Raw genomic sequence first — 13,495 nt, 5'->3', positions numbered from 1 at the left:
CCTCTGAGTTCAGACAGCTCCTCCCCCATCCTCTGAAGGAAGAGATGGAACGCCAGCAGCTGCCTTGCCCTGCTCTATACCACTTCCCCCCTGGTTTCTTATTCCCCTAATTATAACCCACATTGAGTCATCTATCATAGCTAGTGGTGGTTATGGTTTAATGTCTGCTCTAATAGTTACTTAGTCTTCAGGAAAAGTAAGGAAAGTGGTTGGTTTGAAACTGTCTAATTCTCCTCTAGACTGAGGTCATTCGCAGAGGTTCCTTAAGAAGATGCAGGGTGTCTTTAAAAGCCACGAAGAGAAACAGTGTTCAGAGTTTCCATTTAGCCATCTCCCAAATATCTGTCTCATTTAATTCAGATAAATAATCAGAGCACAACAGAGCCACAACCAGTGCCCTTAACTATTAGAGTGGGATTGATTTTTAATTCTTCTAGCCAGTATTTATATATCTTGCTAGGAAAAAAAAGAAATAAGAGATTCTAAAATTTCCACGTGCCCATGATTTATTTGGAAAACTTTAAAAAATACAATAGCAGGTCCTGGGCCATAGGTGATTCTGACTCTTTTTTTTTTTTTTTTTGGCCAGTCCTGGGGCTTGGACTCTGGGCCTGAGCACTGTCCCTGGCTTCTTTTTGCTCAAGGCTAGCACTCTGCCACTTGAGCCATAGCGCCACTTCTGGCCATTTTCTGTATATGTGGTGCTGGGGAATCGAACTCAGGGCCTCATGTATATGAGGCAGGCACTCTTGCCACTAGGCCATATCCCCAGCCCTGATTCTGACTCTTGAGGTTTGATGGTAGAGCTCAGGAAACTATGTTTTTGAAAATCAGCTCCAAGTGAGTCCCTGGCTGTTTTACTGAGAATGCGTATCTTTGCTATTTCTATAAACTAGTTGCTGGAGAAATGATGCAGTGTAGGTACTAAATACTTAAAATATCCTTGCAATTATAGGGAGATAAAATGGTTTAGAGTTTAACAAATGATAGAGAACTACAAAATAAAAGAAATTATGAAATGGACCAACACTAAAACTAAAATGAAGCTAGGAGCAACAACAATGTCGAAAAATATATACAAATCACATTATCTTTTTTTTTCTTTTTCAAAAAGCCTTTCATTGGGGTTGGGAATGTGGCTTAGTAGTAGAGTGCTTGCCTAGCATGCATGAAACCCTGGGTTCGATTTCACAGCACCATATCAACAGAAAAAGCTGGAAGTGGCGCTGTGGCTCAAGTGGTAGAGTGCTAGCCTTGAGCAAAAGGAAGCCAGGGACAGTGCTCAGGCCCTGAGTTTAAGCCCTAGGACAGGCTAAACAACAACAAAAAAAGCCTTTCAAACCAAGGTTGAAATGTTTAACATAAAAATACCAAAAACAAAAGACATTTCAGTAGAATGGTCTAGCAATCTGGCTTAATGTTTGCACATTTTGCACATTTCTTCTGAGAACAATCATATATGTACACAAACATAGTACTTAAGAACATTCATTGTAGTGTTACTAAAATACTAATATTAAAGTAATACCTATGACATGTTTAAGTATAAAATACAAAAATCTATAATAAGAAATGCCCTAAAGTCATTAAAATTATGCAACATAAAATATATTCAGTATTCTAAATTTTTCTTGAGCCAATAAGAGGGAAGGAAGGAAGCAGGTTACAAAAGTTCATGTAAAGTTTATCCCAAATAATAACAGCATTAATAAGTGGATATCATGGTATTTTCAATTTTCTTTCTTACTCTTTTTGTACTACTGAAATTTTCCACAATTACCATGTATAAACTAAACAATAATTAAAAATAGGAGATAATATTTAATTTGAACATGCCAAGATGCATTTCCCCCCAAAATGACCAGTTTAAAATTATTTTTATTAAATTAAGAGTACTATTTTGTCTTCACTAGAGCTTATAAAGATTTTTCTCCTCTTTCTGTTAAAGTATGTAAAATATGATAGTTATTGATTGATATACATATAATTGCTTATAAGTTGAGGTATGAATCTGTATATCTATTCTGCAGAGTGCCTTAGAAGAAAATACCTTGTTTTTGTTGTTTAAAGAACATTTAGCAAATGATTGTCTATCTCAGCACTTTCCAAAAAGCAAAGTTCATAATTATAGAACTTACTAAAACTTAAAGACATCTGACATAGCTGTTCTGTAAGAAAAACTCATATACTTGAGGATGAAAATATCAAGTAATTTTTAAATTCATCGACTCAACATTCAAGAAACTCACATATATAAAGATTAAAAACATTTAAGGAATTACAATATTTTTTCTAAACTACACTTTGATTTTCCTTTTTTCTTAAGCCAAAACTTTGAAACATGTATTTGAAATGGGAAATATTCTAGATAATATAATTGGCAAAAAATATTTAGACATTGTATTTATGAATGAAAAACTACTAAAAATAAACTTCCAAAAGTGGTAAAAGTGCACATATTTTCAGAAGTTAAACTTGAGAGTTTTGAGATATAGATAATTTCAGTGTTATAAGAATTGATCCAAAACATAGGAATTTTGCTAAATGAAGGTATCATGAACTTTAAGACTTGGGAAAGATCGCACAAAATCGCAGTATGGAGATTCCTCAGAAGGCTAAATATAGAACTCCCCTATGACCCAGCAACCCCACTTTTGGGTATCTATCCCCAAAAAAACAAACAAAATCACAGTAAAGCCACCAGCACAACAATGTTCATTGCAGCGCAATTTGTCATAGCTAGAATCTGGAACCAACCCAGATGCCCCTCAGTAGACGAATGGATCAGGAAAATGTGGTACATATACACAATGGAATTTTATGCCTCTGTCAGAAAGAATGACATTGCCCCATTTGTAAGGAAATGGAAGGACTTGGAAAAAATTATACCAAGTGAAGTGAGCCAGGCCCGAAAAAACATGGACTCTATGGTCTCCCTTATTGGGAATGATTAGCACAGGTTTAGGCAAGTCACAGCAGAGGATCACAAGAGCCCAATAGCTATACTCTTATGATCACATAAGATGATGCTAAGTGAAATGAACTCCATTTTATGGAAATGATTGTTATATCACAGTTGTAACTACTTTCAACGTCCCATGTGTATCTGTAGCTTCTACTATTGATGATGTTCTTGTATCATCTTCCTGTGGTTGTCTCTACACTCTCTCTGTAATCTTACCTGAGTATATTGGAAACTGTCTATACTGGTATTAGAACTAGGAAATTGAAAGGGAATACCAAAATCGAGAGACACAAGGTAAAAAAAAGACAAACAACTACAAAAGCAATACTTGCAAAACTGCTTGGTGTAAGTGAACTGAACACCTCATGGGGGAAAGGGAAAGGGGAAGGAGGGGGGGGGAATGAGGGACGAGGTAACAAACAGTACAAGAAATGTATCCAATGCCTAACGTATGAAACTGTAACCTCTCTGTACATCAGTTTGATAATAAAAATTTGAAAAAAAGATTGCACAAAATCAAAACTAGAGATTAAAAGAATTATTACGTATGTATACAGAAATTCTAGGTAAACCCAGGCATTGGTGGCTTAGAACTATAATTCTAGCTTTTCAGGAGACTGAGAGCCAGAGGATTGTGGGTTTGAAGCCAACCTATGCAGAAAATCCTGCAATACTCCATCTCCGAAATAGCCAGAAAAAAGCATGGCTGGAGGCATGACTCAAATGGTAGAGCACTAGCGAAGGACACACTGCCCAGAAGATTTGAAAAGCCTTTCCTAGGACTGCTAGAAAGGTACAGCACTTGTCACTAGTTAATAAAAGCACATCAATAGAGGAACAAGGAATACCACATTTAATGTTGTTCAAAGAAGTATGATTAGCATGAAAGAGTGAGTTCCATCACTCTTATCAGTTCTATAGATAAGCACTGATTTCTGGGTCTCACCTCCAAGGAGTGGAAGGACACTAGTAGAGAAGGGAAAGTGGTGAAAGTTTGCATGTCTGGCAAGTCTCAGGATCACACGGATGCTGCCAGTCAGAAGAACACACTTGGAGCAACTGTAGGTGAAGTATTGATATTCAACTTGGGCTGCAAGTTGGCATCTCTTAGACAATTCATGGGAAATATTGCTGAGTGCTGACACCAGCTATTCTTATTTCATTGCCTGCACTGTGGCTTGGGGATTGGGAAGGATAATGTAAAGTTGCTGATGATTTCAACCCACAGTTGTGTCAAGATCTTTTGTTCTAAAGGTTTGACCAAACCAATGGTTGTGCATTACCTTCACTGTGAAATGTTGACATGTTGAAGCACTGCATTTCTTCTATACAATCAGTCATGCTCGTGACCACCAGTTAGAGCAGACAGTCAGAAAGTTTCCATGTATGATCTCTTATACTTGAAAGAACTCTTCAAGACTTTCTGTACCATTATTTTAAAGAATAGAGGCTGCAGAAGGTGACCAGCTTCCCTGGTTTGCCCCCAGACAGAGGGATTTCCCAGTATATGAGAATAAAATCAGGCAAATCTTGGGAAAACCAGGTTAGTAACATACCTACAGTTACCTGGCACTAAGCGGCATCTCTTGGCATCCTCTAAAGCAGGTTTGTCTTGTGTTTTGTCCTCTCTACCACAATGAAAAGCCATGGAGGGTGGGAGGCTTATAAGAAACTGCTCACACTAGAGTCTTAAGTGGACTTCCATTATGATGCCAGGATGGACTAACCAGAAACAACTAGGAGCTAGCACACACGTAACCTACAGATAGTTTCAGTCCAGAAATCACAGTCTCTGGGGAAGTTATTCTCCAAATGGGTCTCAGATGTAGTCACCAGAAGACCAAAGAACTTTGTTAGCAATGCAGACTCTCAGACTGTTCTGAGGCACACTGAATCAGAAACTCTGGGGAGGGTTGGAGATATGGCCTAGTGGCAAGAGCGCTTGCCTCGTATACTTGAAGCCCTGGGTTCGATTCCCCAGCACCACATATATAGAAAATGGCCAGAAGTGGCGCTGTGACTCAAGTGGTAGAGTGCTAGCCTTGAGCAAAAAGAAGCCAGGGACAGTGCTCAGGCCCTGATTCCAAGGCCCAGGACCGGCAAAAAAAAAAAAAAAAAAAAGAAAGAAAGAAACTCTGGGGATAAGGGTCGGCAGTCCTTGATTTCAGATCCTCTAGATGATTTTCTATGTAGGCTAAACTTGGTGGGAGGGGCTACATCCTGGCATGTTCTCAGGGTTTGTCATATTCTCATGTGGACCCAGGGATGTGAGTCACAGGTACAAACCTCAGAGTAGCGGTTCTCAGGAAAGGCTGATAGATTCCAAATATGCGGGGAGCTTTGAAAGGCCCAATGCCCAGGCTGGTAGACCATAAACAGGAACCAGTCCCTTTTATGTCTTTCAAAATGAACCCCAAGATACAGCCAAGACTGAAAAATCCTATCTTCTACCCCATAAGGTTCTAGAACCTTAGGGCTCATGAACCCCTCTCGGCACCCTGCCACATAGGATCCTAGTGTTAGAAATGGAGAAGAGGCTAACCTAATAACACTTATCACTGGTATGTTTATCTCATCTTCCTGGGGTATGCTTATCCAGAGTGATTCTGTGAAATATTTTAGGAGGTGGGGAAGGTCGACATGCTTTGAGATATCAGATTATTGTCATTTTTATTATTATTACTACTACTATGATCATTATTTTTTATCCTTAGATAGTTGTGATAAGAGGTTTCAACATGTCAGTTTGTGAACACAGTTTATCTTTAATTTTTTTTCTTCCTTATTGTCAAAGTGAAGTAGAGAGGGCTTACAGTAAAGCAGTGAGTACATTTCTTAACCAACTTGATCTACGTCACCTTTTGATTATTCTCCCCCATGGCTTCGAACACCACATATTCCCTCAGTTTACCTAGTTCCATTTTCACATATATGCATTGAATATTATGACAGCATTTTGCCCACCCTTCCTCTCTCTATTCATCTACTGCCCACTCCCTGACTTCATCAGCACCCTTCCTCTACCAACAGATAATACAAGTTCTAGCTTTTGGTATTCATTTTGTTAAAACTTGGTTAGTTGTTCAAAGGAATTTTAACTATTGGATTTTCTGGAGCATTTGGGATCTTTTTATGGGGAAAGAAAAAGTTGACTGATATATCATGAAGGGTAAAAATAGATTTTTCATGAAAAGAAACATTGTTAAAATGGTATGTCCAGAGTTGCTACTTTGCTGAGAGTGTTGCAAGGTTTGGGTTCTTGGTTCAAATACAGTTGAGTTTTACCTGAAGTCAGGAATTCTGGACAGTGGCCTTTCTTTTTGTGGGCAAAATTTTCTATTGGGATTTCCAAAGCAATGTTTCCTGTTTCTCCAAGATCCCTAAGCAGAGCATGTCTTCTATTGAAGACACAGCTTTTCTGTTGATTTTTATTCTTCCACTTTTTGATCAAGAAAACTCTTGAAAAGAATTGCCTGTTCAGTGTTAGACAGGGTTGTGGTAAAGCATGGAAAATCCTGGCACTGAAACGTTTATTTCGTTTTACTATCCAAGCTGTGAATTTCAAAAATAACAAGTCATTATAGCAGTGAAACATAAGATTCTTCATACTCACTGTTTTAATCATTTAAAAAACCTCCTGTAACTTGAAGTAACTACAACAGCTATTTTAGTAGTTAATGCTCACTGAAGTTTTAGTGCTTTTCTGGTAGTGAAATATGATGAATATTATGTTCAAGGAACTTTGCGAGGTAGTTTGCCTTCATTCAGCCACCACTGAGTGTATTAAGGATTGTATGATGGTGGAAGGTGTGGGGATTAACAGTGCATTACTCCTGCTTTCAAAGAGCTCACAATTGAATGCTATAATGAAAGCCTCATACTGTATATTCCAGAAGAGAAATACACAGAAATAGCACCTGTCCAGCTTGGTTAGGGTACATAGAAATAGTGCCTTGTACAACTCATCTAGGTTAGAGAGTGGGGTTAAAATCAAGAAAAACTTACTGGGAGAGGAGATATGTGACCCAAATCATAAGAGTAGTCATTACCAGCATACACAATTTATTTTAAAATGCATTGTATCATCTGCTCTACATAATAACTGAAAAGAAACAGATGTTGTTGGCCACATTTCAGAGAATATTTTAAGGTGTCAGAGAAAATGTCTGGGAGCAAATTTTGTGGCTCTTCATATAAACCAGCTTCTATAAGGATTAATTTGATATCTATTATCTATCAATCTGTTTATCTGCTGTGGACTAAATTGAGCCTCCCTTCCCCTGACTTTTGAATTCATGTGTGGAAGTCCTACTCCAATGTGACTGTAGGTGAACATAGAGTCTTAGAGGTGATAAGTAATATTCAATTAGGTGATAAGTATGTGGCCCTCGTTGGATGGGGTTGGTGGGTTTGTAAGAAGAGGATGAGATGGCAGAAGTGTACCGCTCTTTGTGCGTACGTGAAGGATCAGGGGTGCAGGAAAAGAAAATATGCAGCTGTGCCTTCTCCATCTTCTGTAGATTACTATATCTACCATCCAGGAAGGGAGGACTCACTAGGTACCAACTTTAAAGGCACTTTGGGTTTTGAATTTCTAGATTCCGGAACCAAAAATAAAAACAACAACAACAAAAAACCAGCCCTGGATGCATATCATTTAAATCACCTAGCCTGTTATTTTGTTATAGGGGTCTCAGAGGACTAATTCCCTCATGCTATGTCTGTCTGTTCATCTGTCGGTCCCCTTACTCACCTGTCTATCCCATCTATCTATCATCTGTCTGTCTGCCCATCCATCCATCCATCCACCCATCCATCATCATGGATCATCTATCTTATTTAAGGAATTTATATGTAGGGGAATTAATTTCAAATGTGTGTATATACTGCTCATTTACTATAACCTGATAAATATGAATATATTATAGTTTGGTATGCATATGAGAAATAAAATTGGTATCTAACAATGGGAGATGTGCTAAAGCCTATCTGTGACTTCTGTCCCTGGGCTTTACTCTCTACTGAAAGATCTTTGTATTCATTGGTACCACAATGATAGATCTCAGCTTTGGGCTGAAATAATTTTCATAGCTGACCTGAGCATCCATTAAGCTGAACATCATATATATTCAGTGATCTTGAACATATTAGTGCAAATGTTGGAGATAGAGGATCTATGAGTACTGGAGAAATAATAGATCTGGATACAAAAGCTCACTAGAGATTTGAGAGTTACAACAACTTAGCTATTAGCTGAATGTCGGGCCCTTGGGAAGGTGACCTCTACCCTCCTGTGTAACATTGTCTTTGTACCCATTTGGGGAATGTTCCTCATCTGAGTGGAATACCACATTGTAAGAAGTGAAGAAATTTGATAATTTCATGGATTTTACATTCTTGGATTTTATTCTTACATCTCTTTCTAGTAAATTATTCACACTGGAGACAGTGAAAATATCTGTTGCATCAGATTTGAGTTCACTCATTAACTGTTTTCCCCCAAAAAAGTGTCCTCAGAAAATTCTTTTAAGCTTTTTAACCCTCACGTTCTCCATTGATGGGAAGAGTTACTAGGTCCACCTCAAAGCCTGATTGTGAAATGACACAATGATAAATGGGAGAAATATACTTTAAAATCTTAATTTCTCCCCTATTCTTCCCATAATAGGTAAACCCTAAGGGACTTAATATTTCTGATGCTTTCCTAAGTGTTTTTAAACAGTTAGGGTAGCTTACTTAAATTATATATCTTTCTTTATATTGGAGATTTGGGTTTTGGCCCTTGCCAATGCTGAATGTTCTGGTTAATGTAGTAAATGGGCCAAATGATAATTAGGCTTTCAGGCTTGCTATTGAAATCAGTGCGTTATTGACTTATTTGTAAAACTGGCAATAACCTTTAGAAGTGAGATGCCTTTCTCAGATGCTCAGATCTGAATTTGGCATTGAAACAAAATGTAAAGCTTTTTAAAGCAAAGTAAGTCTTTTATAAAATGCTGTCTATCATCTCTCTTCCCAGAATCGTGTAGAAGACTATATTAGGTGATAGAAAAATGAAGAAGGAAAAGAAAAACTTAAAGCCTGAAACTATTGTTGGCTTTACTCAGAATTCTAAATATGTAATTTGAATTACTCTAATAACTCAGAATTTCAAAGGTCCATTTTATTTCAAAGAAAACCTCTTAGCCTAATTTGGGATGGAGGTGGATAGTGAAGCCTGCTCTCGCTGGCCAAGAGTCCTAAAGCATGATTTATTCTTGCAGAATTACTCTGCAATGTTTTTCCTCCTCTTCTAAATTCTGTGGGAAAGCCAACTCTCTCTCTCTCTTTTAAAACAATACAATTTGGCTCAGAAATTCAAGAAACAGGGTATCAGATACTAGTCAGTTTAATTCTACACTGCTTCTCTCACCTCTGACTAACCTCTTAGTTAAGATATTTAAAATGAGTTTCCATATAATAAACGTTATACCTTATGATTGTTTTTCTCCTTTCAAAACCTTTGATGTACTGGAATGTAATCAGGCACACACAGGTGAAAATGACTAACTCTTTGAAAACAGCACTTCTTTTGGTTCAGACAAAAACATAGGAATGAATTCAGTCCCCCCTCGCCCCCAACAACAACAACAGAAAACTATTTCTAAAAATGAGTTTCACCTTTGAGGAGTAACATAAAAGTTTTCAACCTTTAGCTCTGAGAATTCACCAAGTAGAAGTCTAAGTCTGTGCATGGTCCACATTGAATCATAAAACCTCACGCAATGAATGTGCCACGTGACACTTGTGGGGAAACAAGTGGCATGGTGTGGTGGAAAGAGCTTAGGTTTTCGTCTCCTTGGAATCACTGTGACTTGTGGAAATACCATGTAAGCTGTCTGAACCTCAAGCTCTAGATGGCAAAAAACGGGCTCTTCTGCCCTTTTGGCTTTCCAAATCTACAATGACAAAGTAATGGGACTGGCAAAAGTCAAGTTCTCCACCAGTCTCAAAGGGTCTGTCCTTCAACTGTGTTTGTCATTTCCATGACCCGTGTACCCCTCAGGATTTTTCTCCGGGCATCTTATGGCAGAAGAAACCTAATGGCACCTAATGGTGTCTATGTGTTAATTTTCATAACTTATCAACATAATGCCTTATGTGACAGAAGAGATATATACCAGAGAAGGTTAATTCAAGAGCCTTGAAATGATTAGTGCACATTCACATGGTAGTCCCAGTGGAATCAACAGGGTCATTGGAAGTAGAAGAAGGAGATTGTACAGAGCTATCGTGAGCTTCTATGCTGTTGTCTTTGAAGAGGAAAGAAAGGGCCAAGGGGCTGTTGGAGGCCTCTGAAAGTTGGCAAAAGCATAGAGGTGGATTCTCTTCTAAAGCTTTCAGAAGAAAGATAGACCACACAAAACTTTGTCATTAGCCCTATGAAACCCATTTTACACTTGTAACCTCCAGAACTGCAATGCAATAAATCTGTGTTGCTATAGGCTACAAACGTTGTACTCCTTTGGTGTATCAGTCATACAAAATGAATACAACATCTGTGCAAGGCCAATGGCTTTGGGCAGCTGTGGGAAATGGTTCTGACCATTTTCTCTCTAATTCCCAACATGATTCAGAAGAGGCTGATGGAACAATGAATTAAATGGGCCATTTCATTGTTGGAGGCAAGAAAACTGAGGCTTCTGAGCAGAACAAATGGGTGGATAGATATCACACATGTAGGTACCTTTTACCTTCGTTCCAGCAATTTCATCAGAAAGCCGTTTGTGTCTTAGCAGAATTGTGTAAATAGAACTTATCTCCGAAGATATAATCCTACAGCGAGGTATTAGCTGAGCCTATCCTTTCTGCTTCATGTTCCAGAAAAAGTTCAAGCTCATGATTCTGTGTCACCATAATAATAAAATAAAAGGAATTGTATTCCTTTTGATGGAGCTGTTCAGTGCAAGAGAAATTCAAGCTAAGCTCTCATATTTGACACTTCAACCTGAAGTGTCAGGTTGGTATGGCAAACTGTGGATCTTGTATCCTCATTTAGAAAAAAGAAAAAAAGGAAGAGAGGTAAGGAAGAAGAAGAAGAGAGACAGAGACAGAGAGACAAATGCCCATCCTGGGACAAGAGGGCAGACAAATACTTTTTGCTATCTGGTTGCAAGTGTTTTCCCAGAACCAACAAGAGTGAACATCCTCAGACAAGTTTGTTTAGACACTCTATCACTTGGTCCTGAAACATTTTTATGAAATGCTACAAAAAGTGTTAGAACATCCAATTATGGTGATGGGGGAGTTGAGAATGTGTTTTGATTTTGAGTAGTTCCTAAACTTCCCTGGCCTTTTAGTCAATGATATTTCTTTTAACAATAGCTCAGACACCAACAGACTTCTTCTCTTTCCTCTTCATGAAAAGATTGCAATGAACTCTTCTATTTCTTCTTCATACCTCTGGAGTCTGTTTGTGGCAACTGCAAATAAGACTTTCCCATTGAGCATAGATTTGAATACTGGAGAGCCATCTGCAAATCTCTGATGCTAAGAGAACAACCAGACTTTTTTTTCCTCTCTCTGACTTGGAGGACCACAAGAAAAGAGAAAGAAGCAGGTGATGAGATGGTTCCTTTAATATTGGAGTTAGAATCAAGGATTTTGAGCCCCTGCTTTGGTGCCATGATAGAAGCATGCCATTTATCTACAGTGCTTCTGAAGTTATATGTTTGCTATAAACTTGTTATAAATTCCGTTGAGTCAGTTCTAAGTTCCCATAGACTGGTAGTGTCCAAAAACAGCTCTGATGGTCACTTGTCAATATTTTCTGAAGCGGATTCACAACAGTGATTGGGTATTTCCACTTAATAGCTTATTTGAGCTGTTAATAATTACTCAGTAGTCTACTACATGCAGTTGCTCAATGTTGTGTTAGTTAAAAAAAATGGCCATTGCTTTGTTACTCTATCAATCCTGATATGGACAGCAAAGGAGAATGGTTTGATGAGATTGGGGGCAGGGGCTCAGCCTTTACAATGCTGAAAATATTCAAAGCCAAGGCTTTTAAAGTAATAGATCATTATAACAATAATTATCAAGTGAGCCAGGACTCTCTAGGTAAGTTAATCTTGCACAAAAAAAACCAACCCAAAAAAACCTTACTCATAAATACTACCCTTGTTCTTTATATACAAAATTGAAGCTCCAAAATATTAGCTAGTTTCTCCATGATCACAGCACTAGTAACACCCAGAACAAGTATTCCACCCAGTTCCACCCAACAGGTACATAAATAAATAATGAAATACCCTGTAGTTTGTTCAACTTATAGAAAGATAGCGATGGAGATACAATAATTACAACATTGTAATTTGAAAACAAATAGAGTTGGTTTTTTTTTTTCAAAATAAGGCAGAAACATGCTATTCATTTTATAAATCAGACTTGCAAGTGCACATCTGAGGTGAGCTCAGTGACTGGTCTGTTGGCACCAAGAGCTTACTTACGAAAATTGATTGAGTGCAGAGAGTTGATTCTTAGTGCTGACTTTTTGTAGGTGATTTTGGAAGCGCTCAGGTAGTTTGAGGTTGCTTCTGACGTCCTTTGTAATAGAAATTCTTAGAAAATGCTACAGCAAGGAGAATTATACTCTGAATACAAACACCTAAATGAGCTTTAGTAGAGTTAATCTCCTCAGTGACTTCCAGTGGTTATTGTTACCAACACCATCCCCCGCCCCCCAAAAATGATAGTATTGCAGGAGTAGTGGCAGACATGGTCAATATCATTTCTAGCTTTGGATCCAAATCCCTTTCTGGTTTTTCATCCCGAGCTTGGCTGGAATGCATTTAGGAAATGTGAGAGCCTGGTAACATACATCACAGCACTGCTTTTACATCACCCATTTCATACTCTGAGGTCTTACTCTAATCTCATGTAAAAGAATAAAAATTAGTGTGTGGTATGTGGCAAATAAATAAGATACCATATAAGAACATGGAGTAAAAAAGTAAGAGTTGATGCCTTTCCTCCTATTACTTAGGGAACTATTAGTTTAATTTACATATTTTTATATATTATATTAGTACCTATTCACTCCAACAAATATGGACCTCATCTTGAGGCAAGAGTCACTGGGTCATTCACACATACACACATACACACACACACACACACACACACACACACACACACACAAATGTAGAAGTTTTTCTACCTCTTAGACTCTATTCACTACCAAACTCTATTAGAGAACTTTATCAGCCCATTTTTAAAAATGGTCTCTCAGTATTTAATGCTAAATATATGTGTTATTTATTGAACTACTATTCCACTGCTAGAAGCTCGGGTACTTTTTATTATGGGACCCAAAAAAATGTATATGTCTTTTTTTTCCTTGTACAAATATATGTACAGAATAATTTGTGATTTCAAGCAAAATTATACATACACATGTTAAGGGATCTAGGAGTATTGCATCCTAGATGGAGGGTAGTCTAGAAAGAAGGAGGGGGGGAGGGAGGGAGGGAGAGTGGGAGGGAGGGAGGG

This window comes from Perognathus longimembris, chromosome 6 (genome assembly GCF_023159225.1).
Source record: "Perognathus longimembris pacificus isolate PPM17 chromosome 6, ASM2315922v1, whole genome shotgun sequence".
NCBI lineage: Eukaryota > Metazoa > Chordata > Mammalia > Rodentia > Heteromyidae > Perognathus > Perognathus longimembris.
Note: the sequence above shows the minus strand (reverse complement) of the source record.